General features: G+C 43.5%; 1 protein-coding gene across 5 annotated transcripts in view; it reads right to left on the minus strand.

Annotated features, from left to right (window-relative positions):
• ATXN1 (ataxin 1) overlaps positions 1-15,861 on the minus strand; it is a 389,590-nt gene that overhangs the window by 207,681 nt on the left and 166,048 nt on the right. The gene's annotated exons all lie outside the window — the stretch shown is intronic.

Here is a 15,861-nt window from a genome sequence, read left to right on the forward strand (position 1 = left end):
CCTCATCAGATGCACGCTGACTGTTGCCTCTAAGGGAGGACCTCTCACACCCACAAGTCTGACCCTGACCTCTCTTCCAAGATCCAGATATGTTTTTCAGAATGCCTGCCGGGCATCTCTACGTGGTTATCCTGAGGGCACTTCCAACTGGCCGTGTTAGATCTCCACGGTCTTTTCCAGATCTAACGTTCTATGATTCTACCAAAAATGTTGGGTCTGAAAAACTGACATTTCCCTGGAGGAGAATGAACATAAACGAGGAACAGAGGAATCATGTTCAAGAGGGAGAGTAAAAAGAGCAATGTCTTTAAATTGGAACAAAATAATATATATATCTGTGTTAGTCATTCTTTCCTAACTTGTGTCCCGGCTCTTAACTCTATGAGGCATCTGAGCCTGGAAAGGAGCACACACATGTGCTCACACACACACGGTGGGAGGCCCGGGACAGTGTGGTTAGGCACCCTCCAAGGACACCAGCTCTCAGGGACAAGCTAGAATGGCTTTCTTGCCCATCAAAGCGGCTCCCCTGCACCTGCAGAGGCTGGCTCTAGAAACAACAGTTAGAGCCCAGAATAAGAATCCTGAATTGCTAAATATCATCAGCATCCCATGCCCCTGGACCCCAAATGACTCACGCTCAGCTCTCTAACCAACTCGCTCTATATCTAAAGAACAAGTGGCCCCTGAATTCTCAGGACGCTATGTGATAGAGCGTTTGCCCCCAGAGACTGGTGAAGACCCTCCATGGGACCCTTTAACAGGACTAAACGTCTTTTCCTGTTACACTTTTCACTCTGCTGCTTCAAAAGAAACAGTATTGTGAAAACCTCTGCTTTCCCAGCAAGGAGAAGCAGCACATTAATTCATACGGTGTGTTTGGAATAAAGCAGCATTTATCACGTAGAGGAATTCCGCTTCCCTTTTCCGGACATAGCTTCCAAACACAAAAATTCGGAGTGTAGGTGGGTTGCCACTCCGCACACCGAATTTAGAAAGACACTCATACTCTCCACAAGCCTACCTCCTTCGGCCCACGTTCAACATTTATCTTGGCTGTGACAGAAGCCATTGCGGTCCGCTCTCCAGGATCTGATCAGAACGCCGTCTCACGGGGCGGTGTCCCCTTGATGTCACCGCCTGCGGGTCCGCACTGGTGCTGCTCAGATGCACTCGCAATTTCCACATCCGTCTGACATCGTGATCACATACCGGATTCTCCCCGAGAGCAATCTGCCGCGGGCCGCTCTGTCGAAGAGGACGGCTGCTCCATGTACCCCAGATGATAAAACACTACACTCATTGTGAAGACCACACGGAGCAGGTTCCAACGTCAGGAACACCGCCTGTGGTAACACCTGCACATATACCGTGACCTGGAGCTCTCTTCCGAGATGTTCTCCAGGTTCTGCTCTTTGGGGCCCTGGGCCTCTAGGATTTGTGCCTTCCTGAACAACTGACACGGCCAAGACACAGAGTAAAACAAACAAACAAACAAACAAACAAAAAAAAAACCCTACAGTTTGGGTCTGAGAAGACCACTGGCCCTATTGAGTCCCATCATGGTAGCCAGGCATATATTCCAGGTACTGCACAGCTCAACGGTGATTTTGATGGACTTATTAAAAGTCCATGATAAATCCATAGCAAAATCCATAATGCTCCCATTTTTTTAGAGATTAAAAACTATCACCCCCAAACTCTCTAAGATACATCTCATTCCTCTTCCTGTTTAGGAAACTCTCTGGATCTTCATGGTGGTCTCCTATGGCCTCCCAAGGGAGAGTTGGGGGCTCCTCCTAGATGCTTCCATACCTTCTGTCTATCCCTCTCATGCTGTCTGTCACCAGGTATTGCAATCGACTAGTTACTTGTTCGTTTACTGTACTACAATAATGATCGCGTAGTGTCATGGAGCAGAGTGTCACTTGGCACAATGGTGGAATCTCAAAAAATGAGGTGACTCATGGGACATAAAATCCAATGTTCTATTTATTCATCCAGTCCATGGTAAGTACAACCATCTCTCACTGCATTTGGCACTGACCGTGGCCCTCCACGGCCTATGGCCACAGTCGGTGCCTGTGGCCATCCTAACGAGGAGAGGATCACCTCCCCTTGCTCTGCATGAGGTCAATCAGGAACTAACAGCTTTTATAAGCTCTCTCCTTTGAGAGAGCCAGGAGGCTTGAAAGAATCTTAAAAAAGGGAAAGCTCTGAAAGAGAGTGTGGGCAAAGCCTACAGCATTTAGGGCTGGGAACAATTATCCCTCCACACATAAACCATTTTTGGTGGGAGAGGGCAGTACTGTGAGTGGCAATTTTTCATGCAGTTCTAGGCTAGCGCCCTTTAAATAAGATCTCTTTTACGACACTGACATTTGCACGATACACTGTAAGTAGATTAGGGTATGTTTATGCCACGACACACATGGTTTAAGATAATTTAACTAAGGGCAAAAGATAATTTGGGGGGAAATGATCAAATCCACATGAGACTAATCTATAAATGGTAAAGCAAGTGAATCATGGAAAAGATGATGCCGGACAAAATAACAGCTTTTGTTCAAGTCCATTCAGAAGTTTTTCCTGAAAACCTACTATGTGCTCAGCACCACCCCAGGATTTGGGGGGAATATGGAAGAAATCATCACCATGGTTCAGACCCCAGCACCTCCTGCCAGTTTCTAAACCCGCCCCATAGACCCTGCTGCCAGGTTTCCAAAATGTGCATGCAAATGTGCCCTCGTGCTTCCAGCCACCCCCATCGTAACCATATTCCAAGCAGGACCAACAAGACCTTCTTCAACCCCAGGTCTGCCAACCGCTCCCATCTCTTGCCTCGCAACCTCTCACTGTCTTGGCCATAATCTCTTACTCATGCTTCCCTGGGTTTAAGACTCCTTGACTCCCTCAAGCCCTTGCCTTTGAAAATGCCGTCCTTCTCTGCACTCCCTAGAACCCGTTGCCTGCTTAGTCTTCATAACTCATGTCTCAGAGAAATCCTTCCTATAAACACTTCTCCATCCCCGTCCTGATGTGATTCTCTGTACTGAGTTTCCCCAGCACCCTGTGTGTATCATGGCGCCTGACACATGGAATTCTTCCTCCTTCTGTCCCTCTCCCCATTGCCTCCTCTGGCCCATCTATAAATACTCATTGAGCGACTGCTCTCCGCAAGGCCCTGTGCTGTGCTAGATATGTACAACATCTTTAATAAATCCACACAACTCCTGAAGTGTAGGTATGACTTCCGACGAGCAAGTAAGCTCAGAAAGGTTTAGGAACTTGGTCAAGTTCACACAGCCAGCAAATGGCAGAGCCAGACGTTCCTGCTCCAAGCCCTTGTTCTTCCCTCCTCAGCGCACCACCCAGTAAGAAGGTGAGAAGACACGCCTGAGACATGCGCCCAGAGCCGGTTGGTTCCTGCAGTGTGAAAGTCACATCCGGGGCTCTGGCGTGAGACCAGCCAGGGATGCGCATGTCCTCTGGCGGGGTGTACCCATGCAGTCTGTTCCTTCCCCAGGACTGTCTCTTTCCTGCATATCACACAGATGATTGCATAGTGAGTCCCCAAAGATCACCCATCAGTTTCTCTGATTTGTGGAGTCAGCCTGAACTCCTTTTGTTTTTAACCACAAGGCACCAGCTCTGTATATTAAATGTTTCCAACAAGCATCAAAGCCTCAATTGTCACTGTCTTCTGTTTGTTTTCTAGTTCTGCTAATGCAAGGGACAGCCTGTCCTAGTATTTATTACTAGAGTAATGTCAGGTTCAGGGTTAGCACATAAAATACCTCTCCAGTTTCTTTGCAAGAGATCAAAACACTCTCTTAATGGCAACATCAAAAAGAATCAACGTGTAAACATGTTTCAACTGGAATTCCTTTTCCCTCCAGTGATTTCTCAATATTTGGAACTCTTTATTAGTCAGTTCTGCTTACAAATGGTAAAAGATTTCACTACTTCTGCTGAGCCTTTTCTCAAACCCTTCATCGCATTTGCTGACAATTCGTGTTCTGTGCCATTATTTTGCTAATAATATTCTGGGGGAAAAAAATGACCCTAGAAATATTTTGGTTTATCACGTGGCTTGATTTGCGGGACCTCTTCTTCCTTCCTCTCCCTTTCTCCCTCCTCTCCTCCATGTCTCCGTTAGCAAAAGCCCTTCCCTAATCCTCATGGATCGGTAAATACGGTGCTATATATTCCTATAGCAACTTGGTCTTTTCACTTGATTGGCAAAAGAAAAATAGCAGGAGATTAGGGTATAATTGCTACCTTCTTCCTTTCCAGCATGGACTTCCCACTCAAACTCCTCAGCGCTGGTAAGGAGAATCAGCCTACCATTACATCACTGCGGGAGAACTGGCAGAAGAGGCTTCACCTCTGCAAACAATTCGTGAGACCCAGCACTTCCAATCTGCTCTCTGCTCATGAGAAAGCCCTGCAAAGACCAAATGGACCTTAAACATACCCAAGCCCAAAGGCAACCTCGCCGTTAATGGGGGGAGACACGAGAAGCATTCCATTAACGTTAGAAACACCACCAGGCTGTCCACCATCATCGCTGTGATTTAATGCTGTTCTGGCAGAATCAGCCAATTTAATTACAAAGGAGAAAGGAAGAAGGGGTATAAAATTGGAAAAGAGGCAGTAAAATCATTATTTGCATACATGGTATCTGCAGATCTAGGCGAATCAGCTGAACGACTACTGCAGGCAACGAGAGAATCCCATAAGGTAATTAACGAAAGTCATATGCAAAAATCAATAGCCTTCCTGAATGACAGCCGGTAAAAAGATATCCCATTTTTCACAGCAACAAAAATATAAAATACCTAGATGATAAACCGGATGAGAAATATGCAAGATCGAGGAGAAAAAAATTTTAAACACTAGTGAGGAACAGAGAAGACAGGAACATCTGGAAAGCTCTACCTTGTCCTTAAAAAGGAAGTCACTATCAAGAAAGACAGAAATTCTCCCCCAAATGAATTTATAAACTTGATACAATGTCAAAAAACGCCATGAGGAAGTTAATTCTGATGTTCATATGGAAAAATAAACAGGAGAGACTATCCACAGAAACGATGCAAAAACCAATAAGAAAAGATGAGCACACCAGGTAATAGAAATATTATAAAGCTCCAGAAGTTACATCAGTGTGCACTGGCTCATGACTAGCAAGTAAGATCAATAGAAAATACATAAACTCAAATACATCCTGAATTTGGCGCATGAAAATGGGAGAAGGAACTTTCAGTAACTAGATGGTCACCTGGAAAAAGTCAAATTAGACCCCTAGTTCACATCCTACATTAAAATAAATTCCAGAGTGACCAAAGATTTAAATGTAAAAACTGAAAACATAAAAATACTAGAAAGAACCTTGGAAACATGATGCTAAGTAGAAACAGCCAGTCATAGAAGACTATATATTATATGATTCCACTTATAGGAAGTGTCCAGAATAGGAAAATCTATAAAAAAAGCAGATTAGTGGTTCCTGGGGGCTGAGGTGGGGGGAATGGGGAGTGTCAGCTAATGGATATGGGGTTTCTTTTGGGGGTGATGAAAATGTTCTGAAATTAGATTGTGGTGATGGTTGCCCAACTCTGTAAATGCCCTAAAACCACTAAATAGTACACATTAAAAGAGTGGATTTTATGGTGTGTGGATTCTATCTCAATAAAGCTATGATTTAAAAAATATGAAGCAAACCTATGAGACCATTTTTTATATAATGTTTGGCTGGAGAAGGCCTATGTATATCAAGGAGGGAAAAGCCAGAGGAAAAAATCTGATAAGGCTACATAATTTTGAAAACAAATCCTGCACGAAAAAAAAATAGGTCAAAAAATAAATGGGAAAATTAAAAAGTACAAGACAAAAGGACTAATTTTCTTGAGCTACTAAGTGCTTCTAAAAATCAATTAGCTGGAAAGACCAAAAGCCCAGGAAACCACGGGCAATGAATGTCAGCATACATTTCTTAGAAAAGCAAATAGGAATGGCTCTTAAACATGTGAAAACATATTCAATCATCACTGTAATGAGCGCACTCACATTGAAGCTACTAAAAGATAGTATTTTTTCACCTCTTCGATTGGCAGAGACCATGAAGTTTAATAACACTGTCTGGGAGGAAAGGCGCACTCACGCAGTGCTGGTGGGAGCACACATTGATACAGATGCCAAATTGGAGGGCAATTTGGCAAGGTTTACCAAAATTAAAACTGCACATTCCTTTTGATCCAACAATTCCACTTAAGTAATTTCTCCTCCAGAGATCCTTGCTGACATATAAAATGCTATTTATAGAAAGTAATTCACCCAGGCATTGTTCATAGTAGCAAATAATTGGAAACAACCAAAAGTCCGTGGATGTGGGACGGAATAGTGTAGCAAAACCATACAACCGAATACTATTCAGATACTAAAAAGAGTAAGGCTGCTCTCTCTGTTCTGACAAAAAGACGTTCCAGGATATGCAGTTAAGGAAAAAAAAAAAAAAGGTAAAGAGCAGGATAGTTCGTATGGTGTAAACATTTTTTTTTTAAACATAGTTTTGCTTATATAGTTTTAAAATATCCTGAAAGGATATTTCAGGGTAAGGGAACAGTAAGAAAAGAAAACAGTAATGGAGCTTGTCTCTAGGAGTGAATTCAGATGACTCGGAAACAGAACAAGAAACTTATTTTTCCTCGGACACCTTTTATACTTTTAGTGATTTAAAACAAATTAGTTAATTCTTTTAGTTAAAAGAAGAAAACAAGGACGGCAAGGACACTGGAATATGAAATAAAATATGGGATCTAATGTTTGAGAGGTTTGGGGGTTATCTTTAATATAGTTATATTTCAGAAAAAAAGTAATAATTAAAGAAAACCCTCCAGGAGACTGACTTAACTTTTGCAAAACAGACGCATGCAATGAAGCTTCCTATCTGTGGGGCTTTGGTAAGACCGCCCTCCCCCCATGCACCCCCACGTCCCCAGAGTGGGCAGAACTACCCTCCAAGCCCAGGTGGATAATTTCATCTTCATAATTCATTCAAATTTGGCCAACGCAACAGATGGACATGTCCCAACTAGGGAGGTTTGTTTCGATTTATTCTCAGGACACAAAAAGGCCAATTTTGCCCATTTCTACTTACCTGAATTATTAAGTCTCTCACTGGCTATCAGTTAAATTTAGAACAAAAGAGCTATAAAAATGTCCTGATAAACACTGGAGTGAATTCATCAGACATTCCCTTAATGCGGTTGTTCTAAGGGGGTGGGGAGACGAGGGGTAAAGACGATTCCGGACCCACCTGGCTCCTCTCCAACTCCCCTCTGAAGGAGCTCTGGGCACTCAGGCGGAACGGACTGGTCAGCAAAGGTAAAGGGCTTCCGACTCAAACAAAACTCTTCATTTCAACCCTCTCCCAGAGACTGCAAGCAAATCCATTTGTTTGTCGCCTCTTCTGTCAAGAGGAACTTTTTGGATTCCCTTGAAGACACACATCTCTCATCACAAAAGAGCTGGCAATGCCTATTTTTTTCCTCCCTTTGTGACCTTCTCAGCCATTAGAGGCCTTTTTTTCCATTGTCCACCTGGCAGGCTGGAGGGCAGAGGTGGCTGAAATTCACAGGTAATCCGCAACTTCCTTTTAGCCAGAAATTTCAACCTCCTCTCTTATATAGATGAGAAAAAGGACATTCTTGTGTTCCCTTCTCCTGCGTTCATGAAGGAGGGAACGGGAATGAGCAATTAGTGTGGCTTGTACATAACTTAGCAGGACTCCTGGAAATGTAAAATCAAAAGCAATTCAAGAAACATTCTATAAAACTCAGGCTTCCTACCTAACCAGACTCCAAAAGACTCCTCCAAATTCCTGACGCCCCACATATCTGGTATGCAGTGTGTCTGATACGGAAGGTCAGCCCCACTGGTATATCTGAGGCCGTGGGATTGCGGCAATGCACAGAACCGAAGACAAGAGACAGGTGAAGGATTTAAGTCTCGAGATTTGCAAAAAGCAAGAGGAGTAAATATTCCTCTGCAGAAAGCTGGAGTGATGATAAGTTTCAAAGAGAGTGGGAAGGGAGGGGCAGCAGATGGGAGGAAAAAGCAGGGGACCCCAGGCTGTGTCCAGAGAAGGGAGTCGCAGAGTTTGAGGTTTTTCAGATTTGGACAGGTGCACAGCGTGTTGGCTTGAGAGGATAAACAGGTTGTAGGTGCGGAAGTATGTGTGGGTCTGGCATGAAGGAGGTGAGGTTTAGGTGAGGAGATAGACAGTGGGGGCAGAGCGTAAGGAGAGCCACCAGGATGGACTAAACCCCTCACTCAGACAGAGAGGGCAACAATCACTTTGTCAAGGGGGACTACGGATGCCTGCTCCAGGTCCAGGGGCATATGATAAAGGGTCTTGAACCGCATTTCTTACTTTTCACGACCAAATCAGACGGAGGGGAGGCTCATAAACAGAATTCTCTGAGAAGTGAACAGGACTCTGAACAGGTGGGTCAATCTTAGGACGAGGAAGTCCGCAGAGAGCACTGTGATGAAGAGCGAAATAGACATGGGTGGGGGGGTCCAAATCCCAGCTCCTCCCACTTCCCCGGCTGAATAGCTTCAGGCTTTAGGATCCCATCTAGACCCCAGCCCTGGCGTCTGGAAAGTGAGGACGATCTGAGAAATGCTGTAACACAGACCTGGTGTTTAGGAGAGAATCTGGTGGTCGGGGATTAGTAAAAAGTTAATTGAGGTTCTTACTCTTCTAACCACCACCTTCTCAAGGAAAATTATTTTTAGGAGAGTGAGCTAGGTAAGAAGAGACAGTAGTGAAGCAAACAAATTAGAGGGGAAAAAATCATTTACTGTCTTAATTTATAACCACTTAAAAGTCAGCTACGCAGAGAAATGAAAACATGCCCACCCAGAAGCTTGTTTGGGTATGTTCACGGCAACATTATTCGTAATAGCCAAAAAGGAGAAAGAACCCAAATGGCTATCAACTCATGAGTGGATAAACAAAGGGTGTACATCCATACAATGGACTACTATTCAGTCACAGCAAGGAATCACCTGCTAACGTGGGGACGGAGCCTGGAAACATTATGTTAAGTGCAAGAAGCCAGACACCAAAGTCCATGTATTGTATGATTCTATTTATACGGAAGGTCAAGAATAGTCAAATCTACAGATAGAGAAAATGGGTCAATGGTTGTCAGGAGCTGGGGGTGAAGGGTTGGGGGAAAAAGGGAAGTGACTGCTAATGCATATAGGGTTTCTTTGTGGGGTGGGTGACAAATACACCACTCTGTGAATATAGCAAAAATGAGAGATTGTACATTAAAAAAATAAATAAATAAAAAGTTAGCTATACAGCTCTTAACGCCTCCTGCTTCCCATCTCCTGAATCAAGAATGTTCGTCTTCCCTGGGTGAGAGGTCTTGGTGGGCAGAGCGTATGCGATACAGATTCTAGCAATTGCTTTAATTGTGAATTATCAGAGGGTATCGATCCTCCGGCTCTGGTGACAATGTCAGGTGGGTGCCAGAGAGGTTATTTTGCTTTTTCTTTCAATCTGCTTCTTTCAATCCTGGCTACTGCATTTGGTTTCCCCAAGAGCACAGTGGTTAAAAATCAATTTCTGCTTGAGCTTCACAGGCAAAAGCTTTAAAGTGGACAGGCCTTTTCATACCCAGTTTAAAGCTTATAAAGAAAATACTGAGGGGGTGCTCTGGAGCATTGGTTTTAGGCTTCTCCGAATCATGAGGACGGGAGGCCTAAAAGCAATGCTTTCTCCAAACTACTCCAGCTAATGGGCAACATGATTTTCTTTAGAGAACAAATTGCAAGGGTAAGGTATTGAAAAACCACTCCCCATGGCCCATTTGATGTTTGATTTATCTGATAAACATGCCCATAACTGCCTACAAAGCAATCCTGTAATATTATCGGTTCCAGGAAATGAATCTTTTTCACAAAAGTCAACAGTGTTTTTAAGGGAATACCTAAGTTCAAAAAGATCAGAATGCCAATTTATTCATTTGCACAAATCATAATCATAATCACAATAACAAAAACCAACCGCCCTGGGTATCTCTGCACGACTGTGAAAGGCCTCTGGATAATGCTGGCTTTTGACCGCAAAAAACACACTGTCTTCGAACATTCCAGGAATCAAACACAAACGCATTTCTCACAGACTTCCCATGAAAACCATTTTACTACGTAGGGTTAATCAGGTCTCTTTAGAGGTCAATCAAGTCTCTTCCTATGTTTCAGCTTCAATGTTCAGAACCGAAGGCACGAAACAGAAGATGAAGTGCCATGTTTTATGACCGGTTCCTCTGGTCAGTGGAGTGTCAGCTATAAAACATAAACTTCCACGGAGACGAGCACATTCCGTGACTGTGAAGTAGCCCACTGGGTCCCATTGTCACGAAGAGGCGCCAACCCCATTCGGTGTGTATAATCTACAAATTAAGCCAACCACTATCAGTGCTGAAAACTGCAAGACTCGCGCTGGTAGGGAAGGGGGGGGGGGGAGTCTCCAGAAAGAGAGAAAAAAGATTTTTTCATGACATTGGAAGTTAAGAGCAGATTATATAAGATTTAAGTTGAATCATAACAATAAAGCTGTAGGAAGCTGTAAACTCGAGCTGGTCATAAAACAGAAATCCATTAAACTTAATGATTTCTAGTCTCCATTCAGCATTTCATAGTTTTGCATCCAGATATAAGAAGTACCATGCACTCTTCTGCTTTTGTTTGGCTAAGGTTGAAAAATGCAGATGGTTCCATGTTTCTTGTGGGGTCTTAAAGACATAGCTTCCAGAGTTCTCCCTTAATTAATGACTTTTGTTGGCATTTTAGAACTCTGGATTCCCCCCAAATACTCCCTTGCCGTATTGAGTAACTTCTAGCTACTCATGTAACATTATAAGCAGTGTACTTATGGGGAAAATATAAGTTGCCTCTTATACGTTTTGACAGTCAATGCTCAGTAATAACCTGACAGTATTTAATTATAAGGCCTGACTTTTCTATAGTACTTTACAGTTCATAAAGGGCTTTCTTTCACACTGATGTAGGCTTCTTTGTATTAAACCACAGCTTTGCAGTTCAATTTCTGTTAAATCCTTTCAAAGGTACTAGTCAATTACTGATATTTAACATAAAGGTGCCTGAAATCTAGGAGGACAATTTGGGAGAAAGTGATTGCAGAATGAGGAGGGCAGAAAGATCATGATATCAAAAGTGTTCTCATAGTTTTGACAGTAAAGAAAAACCAGCAAAAGATACAACAAAATACAGAAACTTGAAACTAAAAGGAAATGTTTCTAGCAAGGGCCACAGTACTGCTTTAAAACAGAAGGGGAAGACCATTAAACATGACTGCTAGTCACTAACTTTTATCTACACTAGCATCAGAATCTGAGCCTCAGTGCAAATCAGAGTAACAGCTGAAACAGTTTCTTACCATTGCAGGGGTGCATGCGTGAGGGGGGAACAAAGTATTCTTTTTAATGCAGGAGCACATCACCCTGACAATCTAACTATGACAAGCTTGCACCGTCCTGGGCATTCTATTTCTGCTTCCTAACAGAACAGCATCAGTAACATTTGTGATCATATTCTGTCAGCTGCTCTGCTAACAGCAGAATTGTTTGCTTGTATGTGGATACTGAGTTCCCTAAGAAGGAGCAGCTCTAAGACCAGGGTTCTATCTTTCTGCTTTACAGTATGATGCCAGCAAGAATAGTTCTATGCACACATCAGACCTATAAACAGATTTGAAATAAACAAGGTTTGTAATCTGCAAATTGGCTCCTTGGAGCAAATAACTGATTCATCAGGTATTTGTAAAAGCAAATATAAAATCCGTGAATTATGCCTCTTTGTCGACAAACTATAAACTGCTCAGAACTTTTATGTTAACAAGGCATTTTGCTTTGATGTGCTGGATTTTTCTCTTGTATGTGTGGAACATACACAAAAGAGAATTATAAACTTCAGCGTTCTTTAACCTTTACAAACCAACACAGTAATTATATTGCAAGATATCTGACAACCTGGGGTAATATGAGCAAAGAATTCTTTTTTCCCCCACTTCCTTTAAATAGTTCTCAATTTTTCTACAATTTACAGACTCCCTGTGCAAAAGATGTTCACAGCCATGAATTGTACTAAAGATAAATTGGTAGATAAAATAAAATCGCTATTCCAGTTCACGAGAATATTTGAGGCACCTCCAAAGGAAATGTTTCTCCAAACATAAAGACAGTATTAAATTTTAAGAGCAAGGCTATCATCAAGATGAATGCAGAAAAGAGTAAACATAAGTTAACTTGACAAGCCCATACTGATAAAGCACAGATAAATGTTATCTCTGGGTTACAAGCCCAGTACAGGCAGTCCTCAATTTATGAATGATCTGTGCACAAAAAGTTCATTTGTAAGTCAGTTGGTTGGAACTCCAAACCCATTTTCTCAGAGAAACGAAGTTTATAAATAGTGCTTCGTTTCATGGGAAGGCAAACAAGAGCTATTAAGCCCATGATGTCGACAAATTCTAGTACTGACAGCTCTCAAGCAAGTTGTCCCCGTGTTGACCAGGGAACAACAAACAACAGGTGCAGAAATCAAGAGGAGGTCAGGGTGAAGAGAGTTCCTCCTTCCTCACCTGGACCTTCCTCACCTGGACCTCATCTGCCGGCCTCTCTTTATAGACTTCCTCCCGGCCCCACTTTCATTCCACCCCCTCTATCTACATACTTCATCCCAACCCCGGGAACAGAGCACCAAAATGATTTTATATAGTTAACCCTCACCCCCCCTTCCCCAAGCTCCCCTCCTTGTGCTCAGATAACTGACAAAAGCTTACAGAGAGTTCGATTCAGTAAACGCGTGTTTCAGAGTTTGGTGGGAGATATAATCTCCCGAGAGTGCAATGGGGATAAACCAAGCTCTGAGTACAGAACACAGACAACGAGACATTTGGAAGGACTGGGATAATTTAAGGAATTCCTTTGGAATTTAGTTTTGTTAACAGGAACAGGACCCAGGACATGCAGTTGGAAGAACTTAAGGAGAAGCAGTTTCCTCCCCAATCGGCAGAGACTGAAGCCCAGGATGGTGGTGGGGGTGCCATCTCCTAGCAGTGGTATCTGGAAGGTTCCCTGCCTTTCCATGTGGAGCTGGACATGATCGTGTGCTCTTTTTCCCCACTGAAGATAACATCAGGGAATGGGTGTTCGGAGGAAGAGGGTCTGAAGAATAATGAGTCCTGACATGCTAACTCAGTGGGCTCCTGATTTTCGTAGGACAGAGCTGTGGTGTTCTGCAAATAACTGGGTACTCACACAGGTATGCCCCAAGGGTGCGGCTGGGATGGACGTCAAGGATGACATCAGGCTCAAGAAGGTACCCAGTGAGGCTGGTTAGTGACAGAGGCTGGTTAGTGTTCCACGAACTGGCTTTCTTGTCCTCCCAAGGCATAGAGGTGGGCATTCTCCACCCCTCCCGGCTGTTAGGTAGGTCTCTGACTAAATCTGGCCAAGGGAACGTGAAAGAGAATGATGTAGGCCTCTTCCGTTAATAAGTCTTCAGTGAGATCTTTCACACTCTCTCTTCCCCCGAACTTCGCACAGAAAGCTTCAGCTCTCCCAGTGACCTCAGGGAATGGCTGGGCTGTGAGATGGAAGGACTCTGGGTCTGGGGCTCTCTACCTGGTGGATACCTCCCCCCTCAACTGTGAATCCTGGAAGTTAACTCTCATCAGGCGGGGGTTCTTAATGTATCATCCTTGCTCTCTGTGCCGTCTCCTCTTTGTTGCATCTCAGAAAAAGGCCCTTTATGTTCACCTACCCTGAATAATCCACTAGGTTGGTCTGTCTCTTAAAATGAATGGCCCCAGGTGCCTGGGTGGTTCAGTCGGTTAAGCGTCTGCCTTAAGCTCAGGTCATGATCCCAAGGTCCTGGGATCGAGCTCCCTGCTCAGTGGGGAGCCTGCTTCTCCCTCTCCCTCTGCCACTCCCCCTGCTCGTGCTCTGTCAAATAAATAAATAAAATCTTTAAAAAAAAAAGAATGGCCCCACCCTGCTGAGATTTTATAACGCTTCTAGTTTTTCTACGTCCTTCACCGTGGTCAATATCGTGAACACTAGAAAGCCCCCTTATTCCTTTTAATCTACTTGGGGAACGGGATCAGTGAACTCATTACATCATTAACCTTACTCTCAGTGCCCTGCCCAGCCATCGGGGTTCTGGGTTATTCGGGGCCTCATCCGCAGGGTCAAGCATAGGATTGTTTTGTCAGTCATTCTTCTCCTTCTTGAGAAGTCTTTTTCCGACTATTTGCAGATTTCATAAATAGGTTAGGGTCGCAAAAGTATGTGTACTGGATAAGAAACTTAGGATCATATTCTCGTTATGACAAACTTCATAGAAGTGACATCACGTGAAACGCTGTTAAATCAGCTCACTCACTTCATTCTTATTCATTCAGTTTACCTTTCATGGGGAAGGGGAGAAGAGCAGCAAGAGAAGAGAAGACGACAGTGAAGAAGGGAAGGAATCCGTAACCACGCCCACCTCTTGCTCTGCACGCATCCCCCTTAGTACATTATTGAACGTTACAAGGTACAGTACAAACTCTAAATTAAGATAGAACTTCGATTTTGTTCATTCCTAAAACTTGGCTTTCTGTCGTTGCTTCTTCCACGGCAATTTTCTGGCACTCTCCACCCTCATCTCTGTTGAATTTCCGAAAGTTCCACTCGGTTAAATGACTATTCACTTCCCATGTGGCATCCTGAAAGATGAAAGCATTCACCTGTATGGGGGCATCTGGGTCACTCGGTCAGTTAAGCCTTGAGCTCCTGATTTCAGCTCAGGTCATGATCTCAGGATTGTGAGATCGAGCTCTGCCTTGGGCTCCACACTGGGCATGGAGTCTGCTTAAGATGCTCTCTCTCTCTGCCCCTCCCCTCCTCACTCATGCTCTCTCTCTTAAAAAAAAAAAAAAATTAACCTGTATAATATGTTTGTATGAATTCTGGGACAAAGGATAGCCTGATGGGTTTCGCAATCCCTATGGGGCTCTACTGAGGGTTACAGAGCGGGGATGCTGCCTGCCTTCACCTTGCAACTTTCTGAGTAAGTCCAAAATGGTTCCCTAAGTTCAGCATATGACTCCGACTTCTGCCACCGAAGGAAAAGTGGACAGCCCCCATACTAAGGGCACTCTACTCAGATGTATTGGGCACTCGAAAAGGCACTCTGATATGGCGCTGACTGGCATGTATGGCACTGGAGAAAGACCCAGTGCACAAAGTAAGTATCCTTATATGAAACCTTTACATAGAACCACTGACTATAATTACAATTTAGAACTATGTTCCCTATGAAAATAACACTGAAGCTCATACAAAGACCATAAAAAGATTCTTCATCCTCCGAGTTTGAACGTATGTGCTCCCACAGCGGGCCCATACAGGGGACCTCGTGGTCACCTCACAGAGTGTCCCTGCCAATGTCCCCTCTATGAAAGGCATCGTTTCTTTTTAATCCTACACAAAACATCTATTCGTATTATGAAACACACTGCCATTTAAACCATGTCTTAAATACACTGTAGGCAGTTCGTGGTTCATGGAGAGCTCTCATCCTTAAGATGATGTCTGAGCTGAAATTTACATGCTGCAAAAGTGATACACAACGCTTCATTCTCCACTAGAATCAGAACCATCACCATTGCGCGCTGGTAAGAATACCGAGCAATTTCCGTGTACAGTTCACCGCAAAAGGCGTTAACGGGCTCTTCAGTTTCCTAGTCTCAATAAAATGTCTATTTATTGTCTA

This window comes from Ursus maritimus, unplaced genomic scaffold, assembly GCF_017311325.1.
Source record: "Ursus maritimus isolate PB19 unplaced genomic scaffold, ASM1731132v1 scaffold_30, whole genome shotgun sequence".
In the NCBI taxonomy this organism is placed as follows: Eukaryota; Metazoa; Chordata; class Mammalia; order Carnivora; family Ursidae; genus Ursus; species Ursus maritimus.